Here is a 22463-nt window from a genome sequence, read left to right on the forward strand (position 1 = left end):
GCAAATGCGAATTCCTTAAATTTGCTTCTCATTGAGGTTCTAAGCGGTGTTGATGTCAAGTTGATTGATAGGAGAAAGCGTGATAAATGTGCCCCTGCTGGTAACATCTTTAGTACAAAAGAAGGGTAAAAACAACATTAGATAATCGGCCATGCCCTGTTCTAGACCAAGAAAGTCTTGTAAAATGATTCCGAAGGTTTGATATAAACCGATCATTAAAGAACTGCCAAAAATAAATAATCAATAATATGGACAAATAACGATTTTTTTTTCGGAAGAAGTGAAGTAAACTCCGAAGAGAACTTAAGTTTTCTGTCTATTCACAAACTGGATAGAAACGGTATTGGGTAGTTGTGCGCACGTCGCCAACCATACTCTATAACAGCGACGAATGAGGCAGGGAATGATGAACAAGTAAGGGGTGAATGCGAGAGCCGATGAGAGAGGTCGTTAAGGCTTTGTGGACATCCGTCTAATTTGTGAGCCAAGCGGAAACGTGAAATGTAAGTTAAATAACTAGTTTCTGTTCAAAGGTGAATTTGTTTGTTTGTTTGTTTGTTTGTTTGTTTGTTTGTTTTAACCTTTGTTTATTCATGATAAGCTCAAATCGGCACGCAGGCCGCTTTTCATTGAGGTCATGAGGGAAGAGGTAAGAGTCAGATACAATATATATAACAGAGATACACAGTCATTTGAGTCCTAATAACTCTATCAACGTATATCATTACATATTTATGGTACAACAATATTAGGAGCTGTACACACAAAAACAAAATACGAGTATTGAAACTTCAGGGATTGTCCTTACACTATATTTTTACCTAAAAAATGATATTATTATTTTTTATAAAGAAACAAATGGTTGTAACATATTTTGAAATATAAATGTTACTTTGAAACAACGATATACATCAAATGTAACTTCCCTGCAAATTGGAGACGGTTTGTAATATGTATTGCCAGAATATGTCCATTTTCACCATGAACAAAAAAGTGGTAGCTCATTTATGCCCCGGGGTAGCTGTTTTATCTATCATTATTTTTATGAAAAATGGAGATACAGTTTTATTTGGGGGGTGTCTGTGTGTTTGTGTTTCCGGACTATTGTAGTCAGCATAACTCAAAAACCTCTGGGTTTATTATGATGCCATTTTGTATATGGTTAAGTGTTGGAAAGACGAAAGTTATGGTAGATTTTGGGCCCCATCGTATTTATTTTTCATATTATGTATTATGTACTTTCTTGTTGTGCAAATAAAATGAACAAATAAACCATGTGTATCACACCAGGTCCAACAAACCGTCACCCTGGGGAACGGCCGGGTTCCGTCCGGCGCCGCGCGGCTGGAGCAAAACGGAGGAAGAGACGATCGGGGAGGAGCAGGTTCAGTGAAAACCGTCACCGAGACGATCCAAACCGTCACCACCGTCAGGCAGGTCAAGTCCGAAACAATCATTTACTGACGAGGCTGCACAACGTCTGTGTTCTACACTAGGGACAATCAAGCCGCGGCTTCTGTGTATCAAAGTACCTTAGGATATATTATATATATATATGATATCAACCTACTCATTCAGAACAATCAGTTCTTTGTATTTTTTCTGATGTGGGTTAAACGTTTGCTTCTGGTAAGGATTATTATACAGCAATGAATATAGGTTATAGGAGAACTTAACAAGTGACCTGAAGCTCACGTGAAGATGACACACAACTGTATTATTCAAGAACAAACGTGACTGTCGGTTGCACAAGCAAAGCCACTGAACCGTGTCGTGTGGCGCAAGTGGCAGAGCGCGCGGCTGTCAAACAATGGGACCCGGGATCTAATCCCGGTTTGTGCCCAGAGACTGCGCCCCGACGTTGTGCCCTAGGAAAGGCACTTAACACGACTTTCTTCACTTCACTCAGGTGTAAATGAGTACCTAGCTCATCTAGGGAGGTCCCTCGGATAGGATATTAAATGGCGGTCCCGTGATTGGGGAAAGTCACACCCCGCGCACGTAAAAGAACCCACCACACACCTTTCGAAAAAGAGTAGGGGTATGATCCGTTGTGCGATGGTCCAAACCGTCAGTCTGGTCTGGGATGACATTTTGAAAAGGTGATAGTTCACCTGTTATGTCAATCCTTCCACAAATGTGGTAAATCTGAATAAATAAATGAACCGCAACTACAAGAACAATTTCTCACTTCTAGCCTGGTATAACGTTAACCTGTTTTAGGCTGGTCTATGTTGTTTGCTTTGCCTACAGGTTAGGTGGGAAAAGGCTGGTGCAGTAAATCCCAAACGTACCTGAAGTCCAGGCTATGAGAGATCCGTGAGGTGTCTTGTACATCTAGCATCTTTAGCTGCTGTCTGGCACAGGAGTTTTGAACAGGGGCATCATGGAGTTGATTTTCTTGTACTTAAATAGACATAAACCCGCGGCCGCTCAAAGCTGCAAGAACCTGTGAGTGCTTTTCAACTATTGGTACTAAAAAACTAGACATTGTGGGTGTCTGAAAATCCTGAATTAGAATATTTTTCTCTTAGATTTGCTCAGTCAACAATACAGAAGGGTCAATGAATTGTTGTTTAGATCGTCAAAGGGGGCAAACCCTGGAACCAACACATTAATTTAATGCAGTTCTACATAGTCTCCAAGCAAACGGCGCATCCAACTGGCAGAAGGAGTTTTTATAGCAACCAGGTGCCATAACATTTTATTTCTGCCAGTTGGATACAGTCTTCGCAACCTATAGATCTGCTTGGAGATACGTTCTACAGTCAAACAGCAACATGAGATGCTAAGATGTACGCTGAACAAACTTCTCGCTTTCGTGCCAAGTGGATAAGATAAAATTTCCTAGAATTTCTCATGGCTCGACTCTACTCTATATTGTACAGCAATTATAGGTGATATAGACCCATTCATGTTTTACTTACTTACATGTTTTACGTGTATTATTATTTTGCAAAATTCATACCATAGTCTCAATAAAATACTTAAGAATATGATTTAAGATTGGCGGAGAAACTTAGTGTCCTGCCATCAGCTGTTGAGAGCTACTTAAAATATTTTGTTTAAGAATTTGTTTAAGAGTAGAAGTCGCCAAGAAGACTCCTTATTGCCAACCTACTATGCTGTAAAGTCCTTCTAAAGTATTCCTGGCTTCTCATCACTAAAAAGTATGAGTGTGTGTGAAGTTTGTCCATAAAATAATATTAGACTTATTTTCGAACATGTAAAAAATGCTGTAATATCTATATAGAACGCTGTAATGATACAAGTGCGCCTCCTAGCAGTTTTTGATAGCAACGCAACTGCCGATAGAACAGTAGGATGTAGAGACCTTTTTAACTGTGAAGGAATACGACATATCAGAAGCATGTAACATCATCGTCTGTACATGTATGTGGAGTACCGCTAGAGGAGTGGTCGTGTGTGTTGTCTGAGGATCAGCGAATGTTTAGGGAGAAGTTAGAAGTATAGTGAAATAGGATGAGGATTGGGGTAAATGTTGAGGTGGTGAGATTCGGTCCTTTGCAGTGTGATGTTGGTGAAAACTGTATACTGGATGTGAGAACCGCAAGTGTGTACGCTGGTGTAGTACCGTGCCAAATTGACAGGGGGCAGTCCCAACGCTTGACTAGTGATATATATCACAGACAATATATGTATGATATGCAACACAAGTCATCTCTACAAGGTTTCCTTCTTTATTTCTGCCGATTTGTGACAGAATAATTGTTGCCAGGTGTATGACTTTTAGTCCTTAATGTAAGCTGCAATGCTAAGGTAATACTAAAGTTCGAGTTAAGATTTGAAGATATCTTCCTTGGCAACCTATTTTTACAGTATATGTGAAGTGAAGTTTGCCTTACTGACTTACAATCAAAAGCAAATAAATATACATACAATAAAACATCACATACCTTTAAAACAATACTCGATTTAAAATATATACGTACTAAGTGCTTATCTGCGGCACTAACACTTTGTCATTGAGTAGATCAACCAGGAAATACAGTGTAGTCTTGCGATATCTAGCGGTCCTACATTTGAATTGCGTTATCTGGTATTTAGACCTAAGGTTCTTGCCATGGAGACTCACACGGCTTGGAGGCAACCAATTAGTGAACGTCGTGGAGCTCAACAAGGAGGTAGCAAACTTTGCACATAGATCGTGTCGTCTAGTGCATAGACATGGCAGTGACAATTGATTCAGTGACATGCTGTAGCTAACAAAGTTGGGGCCGAGAATTATACGACAAGCTCTTCTTTGTACATTCTCGATTGCTCGAGATTGGGCATTAGTGATACCTGGGTGCCACACAGGGCATGCATATTCTAGAGTTGGCCGTATAAATCTAACGAAGACTAGTGTCAAGTCTGTAGTGTCAAGGCCATGCAACAGGTACAGTCTGCGCCTCCCCTTGTTGACCATCATGTTGACGTGGGCATCCCATTTCAGGTTAGCTTGAAAGATCACCCCAAGATCTTAGCGAACTGAACGACTTCAAGTGTTGATGTTTTAATAGTCAGTACAGGTGGAGGAGGGGGTTCCGCATGAAACATATCAGCATCACCATACACTTGGAGGGGTTGAGTTGCATCTCGTTGTCCTCAGTCCAACGTACGAGGCTATCGACGTCAGCTTGTAGCGTGGAATCATGCGTAACGGGTCTCGCCTCCGACAGGGACATATCATCCACGTGCTCCCAAGTGGGATGCTTGCCATAGAAATGTAAATGATTGATAACTCTGTACAACTGGCAGGAACTTTTGGTGCCATTAACTTGAGTGTTAGGCCCAATTTACACTTGTCCTTTTAACTGTAGTACTACACATGGTAGTCTACTACTGTAGTAAACTACAGCTTTTTTCTGGGTGTAAAAAGAAAACTACTGCAGAAGTCTACTACAACCTCGGGGGTAGTAGTACTAAACTTCGGCGGAGGTTCTGCGAGACATCGAACTGGGTGTAAAGCGAAACTGTAGTACAGTGGTAGTAGACTTCACTTCGGAGCCAACAACCATGTTCGATCTGACGTGATTCGAACTGACCGCGTGTTCCATTTCGGGTCATCTGCGGTCATTCTCTAGTTTTCTCAGTAAAACCGAGCTGTCAGGCCCTTTTCCTTAGTATTTTGCATCAGATAAAACCCCTTCCTTTTCACAAATAAGAAACATGCTGAAATTCCCTCCCGCGATTTTTCAAAGGTCACAAAAGGTCACTACAGTTTCGTGACAATCAGTAACAGTGGGGTGTCCTGCTAGGCTTCCTGTGTTGAGTGTAAAGTGGACATGAATCTGAAGTCTACTACAGTAGTAGACTACCATGTGTAGTACTACAGTTTTATTGAACAAGTGTAAATTGGGCCTTAGTTTGGTATTGAATGTATTGCCCACGAGTCATAAGTTTATTTTTTCATAAATTGTATTTTTGCATGTCTGGCTTTATGTGAATCGGTAACATTATGTAGCAATCACGTGTTGGCCATACTAAACGGTTACATAGTAAGTCATGTTACAAACGTTGGAAACTTTCTTTGAAAATATGATACCAACTTTTTTATTTATTTTAAGTTTGGGTGAGTCTTTTTCACCAATTTGCTGGATTAATGCTGCAAGTAGCTTTGTTGGATACTGCAGACATAAGTTTTGCAATAAGGCCTTTTGAGGGGCTGAAAAAATTGACAAAACGGGATTTCATATAAGGTATACAGCACATATAATCTATCAACTTCTAAAAAGTTCAATTAAATATTGGCATTCAAATACAATATCATTTAAATAAACGAGGACTATTTCTTTACACCAGTAAATGTTAGATACATGAAAATGATAAGAAAAGATATACATTGTATCCGGAAATGTATGTTTATTATCTGGTTTTAATCTAATGGCTTTGTAAGCAAAAGTTAACAAATAACATACCTGTATAGTGATATACTGATTAACAAAAACATATGAAGTAAAATTATATGTGCTATAACATGAGGTCACATCCCCCGTGAATGAGCAACACATTGACAGTCATCTTCGACTTCGAAGGACTACCAAGCACAATGGAAAAACTTTGATAAAGGATATAGTTTCTTCATAGTTAGCTTATTGGGCTCCCATATTACCACCCCCCCCCCTCACAAAATGGTCGGGGAGGGGGTTGGATACAGTAAAATATCTATAAAGGCACTCATGCTAGGGATGTCTGGTCATTACTGCTGTGTCTTTAAGGCATAGAACATTAGATCAGACGTCCATCGTCAGGTCTACAACAAAGAGGAAAGCATTTCTGTAAATCCTGTACAAGACCTCTCCCATCGTAGGGGAGTTCTGGAAAACCTGACATCTAAACTAAATATCATCGACATGGTATAGTGCGAGCCTGTACCCTCTGTGTCCTTATCTTGCACATAAATGCACGAAAGCGGAAAAATGACGTGTTTTTACGCCCCCTTAAGGTATGGAAAGTATTACGTGCCACAGGGCACTGAGAACCATCACTGTACGAAATAACGAATTTGCGGGGTGGAAATCGTGTTTCACGTGCCTGTTAATTCGAGTTTTCCGTGACTCTCCAGGTCGTGTCGACCTGCCCAGCTCTTCTGCACGGGGCCCGCACCGTCCCGGGATTTACCGCGAATGCACCACTTAGGCTGCGCAGGAAGTGTCGGCGCCCGTTTATTCTCATGCAGCTAGAGGGAAATTCATTTACGTATCCTGCCCAGTGAACACCTTTGCTGCCGCTGCTGCACAATTATCACCTAATTATCATTTAATTACCCATGCAGCTAGAGGGAAATTCATACACACGTCCTGTCCAGTGAACACGATTGCCGCCGGTAGCTGCATAATTTAGCGACAATTATCACCTAATTAGCATTTAATTACCCTCCAAGGTTGGACCAGGCTTGGTCTGCGGCCAAAATCCCCCCCCCCCCCCCCAAAAAAATTCTTATGCGCTTTCCACTTCCCCGGCCCAAAACCCTGAAAATATGCTTTTATTAGTTCAAAATGGTGATTAAACTTTCATTGTTGTTTCACCGTTATCAACGAATGCCACTATTTGCATTTTGCGGTTAAGTATCGGCTACAAAAGTTCCAAATAGTGTGTTCCTTTTTTGATCTTGACGACTCCGCCGGCCACAGTCGCTCAGGTCAAATGAAATTCAGTTCTCAGTGCGGGTCTCCGTGATGCTGTCATTCCTGTACCTTTCCTTCCATATGCTTCAGATAAAAACGCAGATACTCCCAGTCAGATTAGCCCGCTTGGTCTCGCATCAGTTGAAAGAGACTCGTCCACAGTTAGCTTTGCAACAAGTTCTAATTGGGTTCTTGAACTAGTAGACTGCCTCTGACGATCGAGGTCGCGAGATTTACCAAATGTTGATGTAGAAACACGACAAAAGCTTCTCAGTGTTCCCAGCGCTGTGGCTGCCTATACCTGGCAAAGAGGACAGGGAGCGGAGAGCATATATCCACACATAGCCTGTTTACCAGTCTTTACCGAACGGTTTAGTCTGCTATGCAACGATCCGTTTCTGTCAGTTATGCCTCTCCGTAGACCGAGCTAATTGATCCAAGTCCGTACAATCACCCCGTGCGCGGTATTCTCACATGGCGGGAAGGTAACACTCCCTGTGCCGTAGAGATAACGCGGAACGCCCGATGGTATGGTTTCCAGGCTAGCCCACACGACGTCAGTTAATCCTCATCTGGGATACGTGTGCCAACTAATAAGAGATTTGAAAATAGCGACACGGGCGTTGATTGGCTGTTGTTTTCAAACCATATACTATGTAAATTGCAATTGGCTGACAGTCATGTTTTACAGAACCCTGCACGAATAAAGACACAACGAGTTGTGAAATACCACGTACCCGCTGGTCAAGTCTTTGTTGTGTAATTATTCAGTGGTTTATTTGAGATGCACGCTTGTACAACAATAAACTTCCGTGTTTACAGGTTAATAGTACGTAGAAATTACTTGTTCGACTCAAATAAGTTCGTTTCATTTCATTTCAACACAGACCATTGCAACACAGACCATTGCAATTGATTTGCCCCCTTCCCGGTACATTTGAAAGCTATTCACTATGACTATGTACCAAAACAACCGGTCATCCTTGTGTATAATGTGTAGCACTAATACAGTCTTGGACTTGCTCTTGAGTATTTCAAATAACGCCAAATACCATATATATCCAGCATGGATTGCAAGCTTGGAGAATAATTGTAAGCGGAAAGAGGTACATTGCTTCCACAGGTATGGATTTCTTTCTTTTGTCTTCGGTACATAAACTAAAAAGATTGTGCTATACAAATCAATCACAAATGGTGTGGTGCCTCCAATTACAGATATAGTGTAGGCGATTAGAAAATGGTTTTAGGCCCAATGCTTGCAAGACGTCTGGATACATAGAAGTGACGGTAGTGCCGACCGAGCATAATCCTCCTGTCATATTTCTAAACACTTGCCTTGGTTTGTTTGTTGTTGCATGAGATGCTACAGAAATATCCATTTGTTCATTACCATGTAGGTAAGAACATAAATTGACGTTAGTCATTGCAATAACTGATTCCTGTCTTGTCTATAGGAGTTGGCGCGAGAGATAAATGTGACCAACATCCCTGTGAAACTATTAGGAGACGCGGCATATCCTCATCTCAATTGGCTGTTGAAGGCATATCCAGACAATGGGCACCTAACACCTGGCAAACAATACGTCACCTATCGGTTAAGCCGTGCTAGAATGACCATCGAGTGTGCACTCGGTCGTCTTAAAGGCAGGTGGCGGTGCCTGTCGAAACGCATACTCTACTAGGTGCTTAAATGTGAAAATTATGTGAATTTTCGGCAGAATTTGAAGAAAATGTAATAAAATGTGATATAATGTTAAAAATTTTGAGGTCCAACAGCATTACATTTTTTCACATAAATTGACAGATAATTACATAAAATAACATTCAGGTCACATTTCTGAAGAGCGACACTGAAATGTGAAAAAATGTTATTATTTTGCGTCACATTATTTCACATTCACCCTAAAAGATCTAGAAAAATCACATTTTCAAATGTGAAAATATGTTATATAAATGTGAAGTTGGCTGTTCACCCATTATGTGAAGTTATGTGACTACCAGTGGATTTTTCCGCCGCCTATGTTTATGTGATTTTATGTGAAACGTGCTCTCGGTGAAAATGTGAAATAATGTTATATCAAATCACATTTTATAAAATGTGACTTCATGTGGAAGTTATGTGAAATGTAGTCTGCTGCAAAATGTTAAAAGATGTGAAAACAGCTAGCAAGCCGAGAAATGTGAAATTTATGTGATGTTCAAGAAAAGCGAAATGTGAAAAAATGTGATATGTGAATCACATTAATTTCACATTTTTTAAATGTGAAATTAATTTGAATTGCCTTACACAAGATTTGAAGACATTTGAATTGACAGAATATGTAAAAGGTAAGTGTAGTTATTTTTTTCCCGACGTTTATATATGACGTCTATACTATATTCAACTACACATTCCCGATAGCACAACCCCCCCCCCCCACGCTTACACATGTAGCCTTTCTTTCAAAGTATGGTAATTAACCATCATTAAACGGTGACATTCGTAAGCGAGCTATAAGGTAGCTTTTTTTCTCCACGTCACTTTTCTTCGTCGATCAAGCTAAACATTTAAGAGATATGCTCGCAAAAGATGCCTTGCAAACGATATAACGCTTTGCGCTGTGACTTGACTAAAATTTAGCATTCAGACAACAATTGACAGAAGGTGTGCCACTGTTCAGTTGTTGATTAACTACTTTACAAGTGAAAGCACCTAATGTCACGCCCCATTCACACTTTGACAGCAACGCCCAGCCCCTCGCCTTTATGTCCCACCATAGATTTTAAGAGAGTCAAGAAGGGCCTGATCTTTTTTAAACTCCTTGGCCAAATTTGAAAAGACAGTCTGTGTAAAAGATTCAATGTAAGCATTATGGCCGACATCTAGTAGATGACTAAGATGTTTCAAACTCTCACAGTTTTTCAGAACCTAATTAATGAGTAACCAAGTCAATCCTTGCATCTTATTAAAATACGTTCGGTTTCTCAAGCAAACATGATTACGATCTACAAATGCAAGAAACGCACTAGCGTATGTTCCCATTTTGCGAGTTCACAATAGATACTGTTTATTAGACACTGACATTCAAAGCTCCTGCCATCAAAATAGAGAAATTGTTTATTTGTTTGAAAGGCTAACGCCTGTTTTGCAAATCCTTGCCGCGCTCCTTGTACATATGCAGCTCTATTGTAACGCGGTCATTCAAAGCCGACTCTTTGATATTCATATAAAACTTCTTTTTTGCGACGGTGTGAACTGGTAGAATTTCACACATGTTGGACCTTTCACAGATAAAACTCCCATGTGCCAAAGCAGGGATAAAGTGAGACTGTCTCAATAAAGACACGTACAGAATTTACGTTGCTTTTCTTTGTTTCAATATGGTCTATGCACGTATATATTTGCTTAAAATCCCCATGTCACCCTTCCCTGGTATTTGGACTGTCTTCATAACTACCGATTTCCCCTGAATTAGCTACAAATTAGTCACCGCCACTTTTAATGCTACTAAAACCTTGATCAAAAAACTACAAAAAGAAAAGCTATAAATTTCACACACGTCATGAAAAACTATTACGTAGTCTTTTAATGAAAAACCATTGGTTCCGTGTTGTTTTCTTCACCAGAGAACCTACGATACCCCTAAAATGCATGTTGTAATATGACAAGATATATAGCATCCTAGTGATTCATTTTTAGTAACGGGCGTTTTGTGGAGCATTCGAGAAGAAAACTTCTAAATAGAAAGTTACACAGAGCCCGCGGTTTAAAGAGTTTGAATGCAATCACGGACACACTATAATTGTAAATCGTCTCGTATTGAAAAGTTGATGGATCCGTGTTGTTTTCTGGTGTTTAGAAAACACCGTGGTCAGTTAAAAAGACTTGTAGTAACGTCACAAGATACATAGAGCTCTAGTATAAGATCATAGACTACGGGCCACTTGTGCAGCGTTTGGAAAATGGCATCCGGGCAGAAATATATACAGCGCGGCTTTCGTGCACGTCAAATAAAACGTGTGTTGGGCAGTCTTGGATTAAAAAATTAATAGTTTCGTGTTGTTTTCTAGACCGTCGAACCTTTGACTCCCTCAAAAATGCATGTTATTATACGACAAGATATACAGCATCCTACTAATTTATTATGAGTAACGGGCGTTTTGCGGAAGATTTGAAAAAAAAAAAGATTTCTAAATAGAAAGTTACACAGTGCGGTTTAAAGAGTTTGAATGCGCTCACGGACACACTATTGTAAATCGTCTCGTATTGAAAAGTTGATGGTTCCGTGTTATTTTCTGGTGTAAGGAGCACTGTAAGAAGTTGAAAAGACTTGTTGTAACGTCACAAGATGCATAGCATTCTAGTATAATATGGCTACGGGCCACTTGTACAGCGTTTGGAAAATTGGATCCGGGCAGAAATATACACAGCGAGGATTTCGTACAACTCAAATAAAGCGTGTGTTGGGTAGTCTTGGATTAGAAAATTAGTAGTTTCGTGTTGTTTTCTAGACCGTCGAACCTTTGACGCCCCTGAAATGCATGTTATTATACGACAAGATATACAGCATGCTAGTAATTCAATTTGAGTAACGGTATTTTGTGGAGGATTCGAGAGAAAAACTTTTAAATAGAAAGTTGCACAGCGCGCGCGGTTTAAAGAGTTTGAATGCGCTCACGGACACGTACGCAATTGTAAATCGCCTCGTATCGAAAAGTTGATGGTTCCGTGTTGTTTTCTGGTGTTAAGAACACTGTAGGAAGTTAAAAAGACATGTTGTAACGTCACAAGATACCTAGAATTCTACTTGAAGATCAAAGGCTACGGGCCACTTGTACAGCATTTGGAAAATTGAATCCGGGCAGAAATATATACAGCGAGGATTTTGTACACATCATATAAAACGTGTGTTGGGTAGTCTTGGATTAGAAAATTAGTAGTTTCGTGTTGTTTTCTAGACCGTCGAACCTTTGACGCCCCTAAAAAGGCATGTTATTATACAACAACATATACAGCATCCTAGTGATTCAATTTGAGTAACGGTATTTTGTGGAGGATTCGAGAGAAAAACTTTTAAATAGAAAGTTACACAGCGCGCGCGGTTTAAAGAGTTTGAATGCGCTCACGGATACACTATTGTAAATCGTCTCGTATTGAAAAGTTGATGGTTCCGTGATGTTTTCTGGTGTAAGGAGCTTTGTAGGAAGTTAGAAAGACTTGTTGTAACGTCACAAGATGCATAGCATTCTAGTATAAGATAATAGGCTACGGGCCACTTGTACAGCGTTTGGAAAATTGGATCCGGGCAGAAATATACACAGCGAGGATTTCGTACAACTCAAATAAAGCGTGTGTTGGGTAGTATTGGATTAGAAAAATTAGTAGTTTCGTGTTGTTTTCTAGACCGTCGAACCTTTGACGCCCCTAAAATGCATGTTATTATACGACAAGATATACAGCATGCTAGTAATTCAATTTGAGTAACGTTATTTTGTGGAGGATTCGAGAGAAAAAACTTTTAAATAGAAAGTTACACAGCGCGCGCGGTTTAAAGAGTTTGAATGCGCTCACGGACACGTACGCTATTGTAAATCGCCTCGTATCGAAAAGTTGATGGTTCCGTGTTGTTTTCTGGTGTTAAGAAGTTAGAAAGACATGTAGGAAGTTAGAAAGACTTGTTGTAACGTCACAAGATACCTAGAATTCTAGTATAAGATCAAAGGCTACGGGCCACTTGTACAGCATTTGGAAAATTGGATCCGGGCAGAAATATACACAGCGAGGATTTTGTACACGTCAAATAAAACGTGTGTTGGGTAGTCTTGGATTAGAAAATTAGTAGTTTCGTGTTGTTTTCTAGATCGTCAAACCTTTGACACCCCTGAAATGCATGTTGTAATACGTCAAGATATACAGCATGCTAGTAATTCAATTTGAGTAACGGGTGTTTTGTGGAGGATTCGAGAGAAAAACTTTTAAATAGAAAGTAACACAGCGCGCGCGGTTTAAAGAGTTTGAATGCGCTCACGGACACACTATTGTAATTCGTCTCGTATTTATAAGTTGATGGTTTCGTTTTGTGGTGTCAGGAACACTGTAGGAAGAGAGAAAGATATGTTGTGAAGTCACAAGATATCTGGGATTCTAGTATGAGGTCATAGGCTGCTGTTGACTTGTAGAGCGTTAGACCATTTTCATTCGGGAAGATATATACACAGCGCAGATTTAGCACACGTCATGAAAAAAAATCTGTTTGGCAGTTTTGGATTAGAAAATTGATAGTTCCGTGTTGTTTTCTAAACCTGAGAATTTTCACCCCCCTGAAAATGTATGTTATAATATGACAAGATGAACAGCATCCTAGTAATACATTTTGAGTAATTGGTGTTTTGTGGAGGGTTTGAAAAATACTTCAAAATAGAAAGTACAAATACACGCCCTGATCTGATAGACCTTTACTAAATCGTCTCGCATTGAAAAGTTGGTTGTTCGTTTTTTTTTTTAAGTTAAGGACACTGTAAGAAGTTGGATAGAGGTGTTTAACATCAGAACATATGTGAGATTCTCGTATGATTCCTTGAGCTCGTTGCATTTTAGATCTCAAGTCAAGGGACCATTAATCCGGAATCCGGTCTACCGTGTATTGGCGGGGATCTCTTCGGGACAGAAGGGTTTACCGCCCCCGGGGTAATATTTGGCACCCGATCACGATGGTCAAACATAGGCGCAAAATTTCCAGACTTTTTTAAAATTCGAACGGCATTCTATTATGTTCGAAGTGACGTATTCGAATAGAACGTGCGTTCTATTCGGGGTCACTCGCGGTCATTTGCAGGTTTTCACTGTAAATCCGCGCCAAAACGCCCTTTCTGTCCGAGGTCCCTTGCATAAGAATAAAAAACACTTTATCACAAATACAAACTATTTTCTGGACAGTTTTTCTTTCCTGGCATTTTATTGTGGACATGGAACATGTAACTAAGCTACTGGTGCCATTGTTGGTGACTTTTAATCTTGCAGGACTTGTTTACGCCGGCATTAAGTACCCCCTCCCCCTATCCGTGAGGCTTGACATTATTCCAAAGTGGTATGAAAAACTCGAACAATGTGAGTTCATACTCACTCATCGAGGGCTTAAATTATCGAGAAGTAATATCCCCAGGCTTGTGTTTTAGGGATTTTTCTTATACGGCGGAAATTTTGAATTACGGGTGTTTGAGTGTAAAAAAAAGTATTTTTTGACATATTTTTGGCCCTAGAAATAATTTGAAAGAGAAATTTAAAAAATCCAAAAACAGAAAGTTTAGTATTATTGTTATTGTTCAGAATATAAAAGATTGGAATTTTTAGTCACGTTATTTAAACCGTTATTTAAACCGTTTTGTTATTTTGTCCACCGAACATCCTTTCTAAAACAGCCAATTTGGCCAATCTAAGAAAATATCCAGACAAAATTATGCAACATGCGTAAAACGGCAGGATTTGACGTATACATATTGACTAATTTCATTTCCGATTGGCGAGACACGTGCGAGAGATCGTTTTTCTAAATATCATGATATTTCAGAAGATGTTACGGCTCCCCCGGGGACCGCGCGGGAGTCCCGGTAACCTGATACGCTCCCTTACAGTCGAAAGTTTCCCCTGGCAACGAACCATCGTGGATAGTAATTTTACGTGGTAGGTGTTCATTTTTTCCCCGCTTATCGTTGCGACCGATTACATTTCTACCACGTAATACACTGTTGCCAAAGATAACCTGTGCCGTAACGGCAGAAAGCTCAGTCTTCCCGAAAGAAAGCTTGGCCGAACATAGCCCGGCCTATAGCTAATGACGGAGATGGTAGGTTAGGAATTTCGAAGTCATACAGCAGCGGAAATGTTTACAGCATCCACCCGTGAGCTCACTTAACACATACTTGATAATGATATTATAATGTAAATATTTCCAGAGATTACTTCTGATAGCATTTACAAGATCGAACGTCAGTAGATGCTGGAGACGAAAAGGGTGCTGCATTAGCTCCTGATGCTCGCGAATGATTGATTGATTGATTAATTGCATTAATATCTAATTCTTATTGATAGATATATAGATGATAACTACATCAACACAGTATTTACTTTTAACCTTGGAGAACTTGTGGAAAATAAAAGCTGTTGCGTGTTGGGCATTTTTTCACATAAAATCACATAATCAGCTAGGACACCGGCAAATGTGAAATTATGTGAAACATTATCACATAAAATTACATTCCCAGGATTCTGTGAAAAAATGTGATTTGAATTTCACATAATTTCACATTTGACTCTTTGCAGTTTGCGGAAGAAAACCTTTTCACATTTCTTCACATTTTTTCACATTTCAGATTCACATTTTTTTGGGTCACGTTTTAGGGTTGTGCGATTTCACATAATGGATTCACATTTCTTAAAGGGTCACATTGTTTCACATAAGATAACATTTCGCGATTCACATTTTGAAAAAAAATCACATTCTGGGTTTCACATATTTATGGTCGGATTCACATTATGTCACATTTTCTTGGAATTTTGCAGCAAATTCACATAATTTTCACATTAATGCACCTAGTAGATGTCGATCTAGACCGCGTGCCGACCATCGTAGCCGCATGCTGCGTTCTGCACAACGTTTGCGAAGTGCATGGTGAACAATTCGACGAACAACTGTACATGCCTGCATATGACAATGACAACCTGCAAGCGCCACAGGGACGAGATGTTCCCAACGTATGCAGGGACGCCCTGGCCAGGATGCTCGCAGATGAAGAGTGAGGGCTCCAAACGTTATGCAGAACGTAAAGTAGCATACACCTACGATGGTCGAAACGCGGTCTATATAGGTCGATATCCATGCGTTTCGACAAGCACGCGGTCTAGGTCGACATAGTATTTGTTACACCAACTTGAATTTGCAATCTAAGGTATAATATAAGATGTCCATTGACTTTTGCATTTAGAGAACGGTTGAGACTTTAATAAACTTGTTTACCTCTGTAAAGTGTACCATAACAGAATATTTGATTGAACTTGCATTTGTTGGGAAACAATCTTAGGTACAACATATGCATGCACTTTTGCCTTTTGGCAACAAAATTGCTTACATATTACATAAACTTGGTTACCTCTGTAAAGTGTACCATAACAGAATATTTGATTGTTACAACTTGAACTTGCATTTGTTGGGAAACAATCTTAGGTATAAGATATGCATGCACTTTTGCATTTTGGCAACAACATTGCTTACATATTACATGAACTTGGTTACTTCTGTAAAGTGTACCATAACAGAATATTTGATTGTTACAACTTGAACTTGCATTTGTTGGGAAACAATCTTAGGTATAAGATATGCATGCACTTTTGCATTTTGGCAACAACATTGCATACATCAACACTGAGGTTTACCGCTGTTTCAGGATTAAGGAAGCAATCTTCCAATTCCTGTTCAATGAACCACTGTACAACACAAACTGTGCCGCATTCAGACAGTTTAAAAAAAATGTGCTGTAAGTTATAAAACACAAAACATTTGTATATTGCAATAGGGGGTAAAATATAACTACAGGTTGATGTAGATTCTTTCTTCAGGGTCTTCCTCAGGGCTAATCTGCAGAGAGGGCAGGCTGTTGGGGGGAGGTGGGCACAGCAGGGTGGAAAGGTCGGCCTGGCTAGGAGGGATAGGGGCAGGGTGGAAAGCAGGGGCATGTGGATGTTGGATGGCAGAGGGACTAGTCTGGAAGGCAGGGGCTGTTGGTGGCTGCATGTTACTTGTATTGGGCAAATATGGATGGAAAGAAGGTTGGCGCATGTTACTTGGTGGGGAGAGCGGGCCAAAAAACGGGGCATTTGATAAAAGATCATAAAAAGGTCACAATCTCCCCCACAAACTTTTGCTTGGAGATTAGTAAGAGACAGTCAAAGAAGCCCGGCCGTCACTCAGAAAAAATATATTTCATAGCCTTCATTGCAGACTCCTTCCGGCTGTTTTCTTTTTCATGTTATAGCTTTATCATTACATATTTTTTCTTATTGTTGGCCTTCCGGTCCTAATCCCGGACAGCAACAAGAAAAATGTAATAGTAAAACTTGAAAAAGAAAATAGCCGGAAGGAGTCTTCAATGGAGGCTAAATCTTTCACCCAATATCGATCTCCTTGGAGCTCTCTGCATCTGCTTGGATCCCAAACATCTGCTTTGATCCCAACTATCTGCTTGGATCCCAAACATCTGCTTGGAGCCCAAACATCTGCTTGGAGCCCAAACATCTGCTTGGAATATGTTCTTTTCTAGATCATAGATGTGCCATAATCTCCAAGCAGATCTATATGTTGCGAAGACCGTATCAAACTGGAAGAAGAAGTACGTTTTGCAACCTAATTATAAGATGTGCGATAACTCAAACAGGGCGGAATATTTCTATTCAATAGTGACCTTTTGTATTGTCGCCTCCCCTCCTCGCGCGTGGTAATGTTAACAGCCGTACGAATGTCCGGGTTACTAATCTTTTTATGACCGATTTCTGGCACAAACCCAGTCACCCGCGCACGTCCCAGTGGGAGGTTCGCGCCTTGGTTGAGCCAAGGAGGTTTTATGGTTGAGCCTTGTAAATGTTCTCACAATAAAAGTTTCTCTATCAGTCTCTGCGGGTCGCTGGAAAAATAGTAGAAATTGGCCAAATAGAGTCAGCTGTATAAAGGGGGTCGGCTATGGAGATAGGGTCTGCTTGGAGCTCAAACATATACTTGGAGCCACTAACATGTGCTTTCTATATATAGATATGCCTTTCTAGCCTGAGTGCTTGCTGAGTGTCAGCTCTTTTTTTTCAGCCAGGTAGCGGGTCGTGGCGAGCGGACGTGGAAAGCTAAAAAGGGCTGGCACTCTGAGTGAGGCTTGTGCCTTTCTCGTTCTGCTCCATTGGGTGTTTGGAGCTCCGACCAGATAATAGAGGCAGATGTTGGGACTCAAAGCAGATATTGGGACCTATAGATTTGCTTGGGAGCAATGGAAAATTATCTAGAAAAGCACATGGTAGTGGCTCCAAGCAGATGTTTGGGATCCATCAGATATTTGTGATCCAAGCAGATGCTTGGGCTTCAAAGCAGATGTGAAGAGCTCCTAGAAGATCGATATTGGTTGAAAGATCTAGCCTCCATTTCAGACTCTTACGGCTGTTTTCTTTGTTAAGTTAAAGCTTTACCATTACATTTTTCTTCTTCTTATTGCTGTCCGGGAAGACCGAGAAGGCCAGCAATAACAAAAAAATGTAATAGTAAAGCTTTAACTTGAAAGTAAACAACCTCACCAACCTCCTTGGCCGGACGGAGTCTGCAATGGAGGCAATGAAATATCTTCTTTTTTTTCTGAGCGACGGCCGCGGGCTTCTCTAATTGTCCCTTACTACTCTCCAAGCAGAGGTTTGTGGGCAGCTCGTCACCGTTCTATCATAATATATGCCCCGTTTTTTGTCCGCTAGCCCCATCCAAACTAAAATTACGGGGCATATGATAAAACGGTGACGATCTGCCCCACTAACCTCTGCTTGGAGAGTAGAAGATAGTGACCTTTATATCAAATGTCCCGGGTTTTTTTTTGCCGCTCTCCCTACCAGGTGCATTAGTTTGTATTGTGATAAGCCAATTGGAGACAAAAAGGTGTGATTCTCTGATGGTTGTATAAAGACCACCTTGTTGTGTGATCTGCCAGAGTGTCTACAAAATCGACACAAAGGGGCTTGGAAAGTTCATGAGAGGGAATCTTCGAGTACAATCGATGTGTACGGGCAGCTATTGTGTCTGTTAGTTCTCGCGGGTACTTGTAGCCGCGGTCATATATGGGATTAAAACCATCGCCCATCACTGCTTTTACATTGTAATAGACAGACCAAAACATTACTTCCGTATGGCAGTATTCCACAGAAGTACATAGTGATCCCTCCATATCCTAACCCACATAAATCTAAACATTTCAGATCCAAACAAGGCCAGACAACAATTTCAGGTTTCAAATGGATGAGAATGGGACGAATGTCACAATAGTTACACAATCGATGACAAATGCTTTACTATACTTCCCCATATTTTATCCATCAAGTCGGCTATAACATTCATGTAAATTCATATTCTGATAATGCAATGCGTCTTTACAGAAAGTATGGTGAACTGTAAACTGTCACCCGGCCCGCTGGGCGGTAATCCACACAAGCAGCGAGCTCACGACCACCTTGATTTCCAACCAATGGCTGATCACCATGGAAGGGTTGACGCGTATACGTAGTCTGGCGTCTCCGTGGTCAAGCTCCGCCCCGACATACGGGTCCTGAGCACGTGACGTTTTTTACGTACGTAATTTTGACACGGAAATGATGCCATAGGCCTCGTCCCTCTCACTGTTCTCCTTCCACAGTTTTTTCCTTTGCTCATCTTGTATGGTTGACATTGTGGTTTGCAGTCCTGTCTTCTTACTTTTCTCTGCCTTGCGGAATCCTACGCCTATGGGCAGAATCACAACCAACAGAGTTACATAACTATTTAAATGCTATACAATGTAATGTGTATAGTATGTACATGTAGCGCTTAGACAACGGGTAGGTGAGCAGGAAAAAAAACAACAATTTTTTTCTGGTGAAGTGGTCATCACAAAAACTGCAAAAATTATTATAACATCACAATGAAAATTTCTGAATGTACAGTAGATGGTTGACATTTTTATTAAACTGCCCTTGTAAACTCATGTGTGGCTTGGTATCAGTTGGAATATAAAAAAAAGAACTTCCAAACTAAAAATGAATTTTGACCCCTGATTTGTTGACTAATGTCTACACTACTAGTACACTATTGGTGGTGATTGTTGAGTGTGCAATTTCTTCTCAATGAAAATGTTTTATCTCTGAACAACACAGACATACCTTTTTGCTTTCTCTTTGAGGCCAAGTTTGCTCCTAATGAATGGGAAAATAGATTAGATAGATAAGCGTTGAAATAATTCCAAAGCAAAATCTGTTTCTTTATATTTTGCTTTATGCAGTGTTAAATCTACCACTACTTGGAATTTGCAAACAAGAGGGATGCCTCTCCTGTTTACCTTACTCAATGAAACAGGAAGATGGAGGAGTTTAGTTTAATTCATCCTATAAGTACAACATACCAAGGTGTACCTATATCTTGCTGCTGCCACGCAGCTTGCCTGTGATTAGTGTGAAGCTGGTCTGTTTCACCAAAGGGCAGTTAAACTGGCTACATAGATACAAATATGCCACTGAGACTTTGATAAACACATGATTCTACGAGATATTGTTTATATATTTGAAGAGTAAACATACCTGCTGCTGCGCTCCCTGTTCACCCTGCTGCTGCGTTCCCTGTTTCACCTGCTGCTGCGTTCCCTGTTCCACCTGCTGCTTTGTTCCCTGTTCCACCTGCTGCTGCGTTCCCTGTTCCACCTGCTGCTGCGTTCCCTGTTCCACCTGCTGCTGCGTTCCCTGTTCCACCTGCTGCTGCGTTCCCTGTTCCACCTGCTGCTGCGTTCCCTGTTCCACCTGCTGCTGCGTTCCCTGTTCCACCTGCTGCTACGTTCCTTATTCCACCTGCTGCTGCGTTCCCTGTTCCACCTGCTGCTGCGTTCCCTGTTCCACCTGCTGCTGCGTTCCTTGTTCCACCTGCTGCTGCGCTCTCTGTTATTGTGCAAAGTAGAGAGACAGGGTATGTAATTTGTAATTTGCGTTAGGCACTGACTTGCAGCAAACTTTGTCATGTATAATAACACAAGTACACTAAAGAACAAACAGTCGGTATAGAATTATGTTTAAACATGGCAGTCTGATGTACGGATTTTACATCAATACACTTGATTAAAATCACCATGCAAACAGATCATGACCTGACTGTACAATCTGACACTAGTATGCATGCTTTTGGCCCTGTTCATAACAGGCTTTGTGGATATATCCAGCCTTCAGTCAACAAGGAAAATAGGCTGCTGTCGCAAACTATATAGCTGATATTGATAAGGAGGAAACTATTGGTGTCAATCTATTAACAATAACAGTACTCTGAACCCACCTGGAGAATGTGGACCCTCCACTAGTACTGAAGTTATGTCATCCTCATCTGAAGATGCTTACTCTGATTTAAGAAATAAATGCATATCATCTTAGGACATATATATTTATATATATGTAGTTGCATATTCATTTTATTGAAATTAGCACATGGAGATTTACATTCAAACTTGCACAACAGCTTTCAAACCATTCATTTTATAACAAAATGAAAAAAACAAACATTGCCCCTGTATATACTTTCAGTAAGCACCCAAACAAATTATGTGCCACGGCTCGAAACTGAGTACATGCATGTGTGGATCACTGGATGTGCATTTTTGTGCATCTAAACTTGAAGCTGCGCACTATAACTCATACTTATACCAGTATATTATTGAATAAAAAGTACCTTTACATATGTATGTACGTAGCACTAAACAAATATCTACAGTCAAAGGTCCACAGCTCACTTTTTTTATGCATACAAGTGAGCATGAAGTGAGTCACGCAGTAATTCTTACCCTGTCAAAAAGTGCCCACCTCCCACAAGAATGATTAATCGTTTCATAACGTATACAGGATTATAAATTGATTTTATATTAGGTCCGGTGTACACTTGCAAAATATTAAGAAATAATCAAAAGAAACATGGAGACATACCTTGGTTTGTAGTCTCTAACAGGAAGGTTGGATTCGTAGAAGGGCGGGTCCACAAAACTGCATCCAGCTCCTCGAAAAATGGACATGAAGCTCTCGCACTCCCACTCCTGTTGTTGTTCTGTTTTGCCTTCCTATACTTCGCTTTCAGGTCACGAAGCTTGACCTTTATTTGTTTTGAAGACCTCGGGTAGCCCACCTCCCTCATTGCTTTTCCAGCAATGCATATCCCTCCTTATTCCTGAACGACCTTAGCTTCACCTGAACTGCGTGATCTGCCCACAAACTGATGAGACACCTCGTCTCGTCACTACTCCAGTGTCGGCCACGGACTTCCGGAGAAGGGGCTGTACTAATCGCCTCCATGGAGCCAGCTCCATGGAGCTAGCTCCATGGAGGCGATTAGTACAGCCCTGCGGCAAATTTTTTTCCAACTCCATGGAGCCAGCTCTACGCACTATGAATGCATTTATATGGTTCATGTCACCATCAAGAAAAATACATATGCATGGTTCACGTCACCTTGAAGAAGAAAAAATCTAACTAAAAAAATCAAGCTTCATAGTGCTGGCTCTAGCACAATGAATACAGACACATGGTTCACGTCACCCTAAAGAGAATTTGCATAGTAGTAC

General features: G+C 40.5%; 1 long non-coding RNA gene across 1 annotated transcript; it reads right to left on the minus strand.

Annotated features, from left to right (window-relative positions):
* Positions 1-15282: 15282 nt before the first annotated feature.
* LOC136420437 (uncharacterized) lies at positions 15283-22160 on the minus strand. Its single transcript, XR_010753210.1, has 5 exons — positions 21832-22160; positions 21191-21253; positions 20452-20802; positions 20038-20070; positions 15283-19621 (listed from the first exon to the last, which is right to left on the minus strand). It is a non-coding gene; the product is annotated as an uncharacterized lncRNA (long non-coding RNA).
* Between the last annotated feature and the right edge of the window lie 303 nt (positions 22161-22463).

Source organism: Branchiostoma lanceolatum, chromosome 1, assembly GCF_035083965.1.
Source record: "Branchiostoma lanceolatum isolate klBraLanc5 chromosome 1, klBraLanc5.hap2, whole genome shotgun sequence".
Classification (NCBI taxonomy): Eukaryota; Metazoa; Chordata; class Leptocardii; order Amphioxiformes; family Branchiostomatidae; genus Branchiostoma; species Branchiostoma lanceolatum.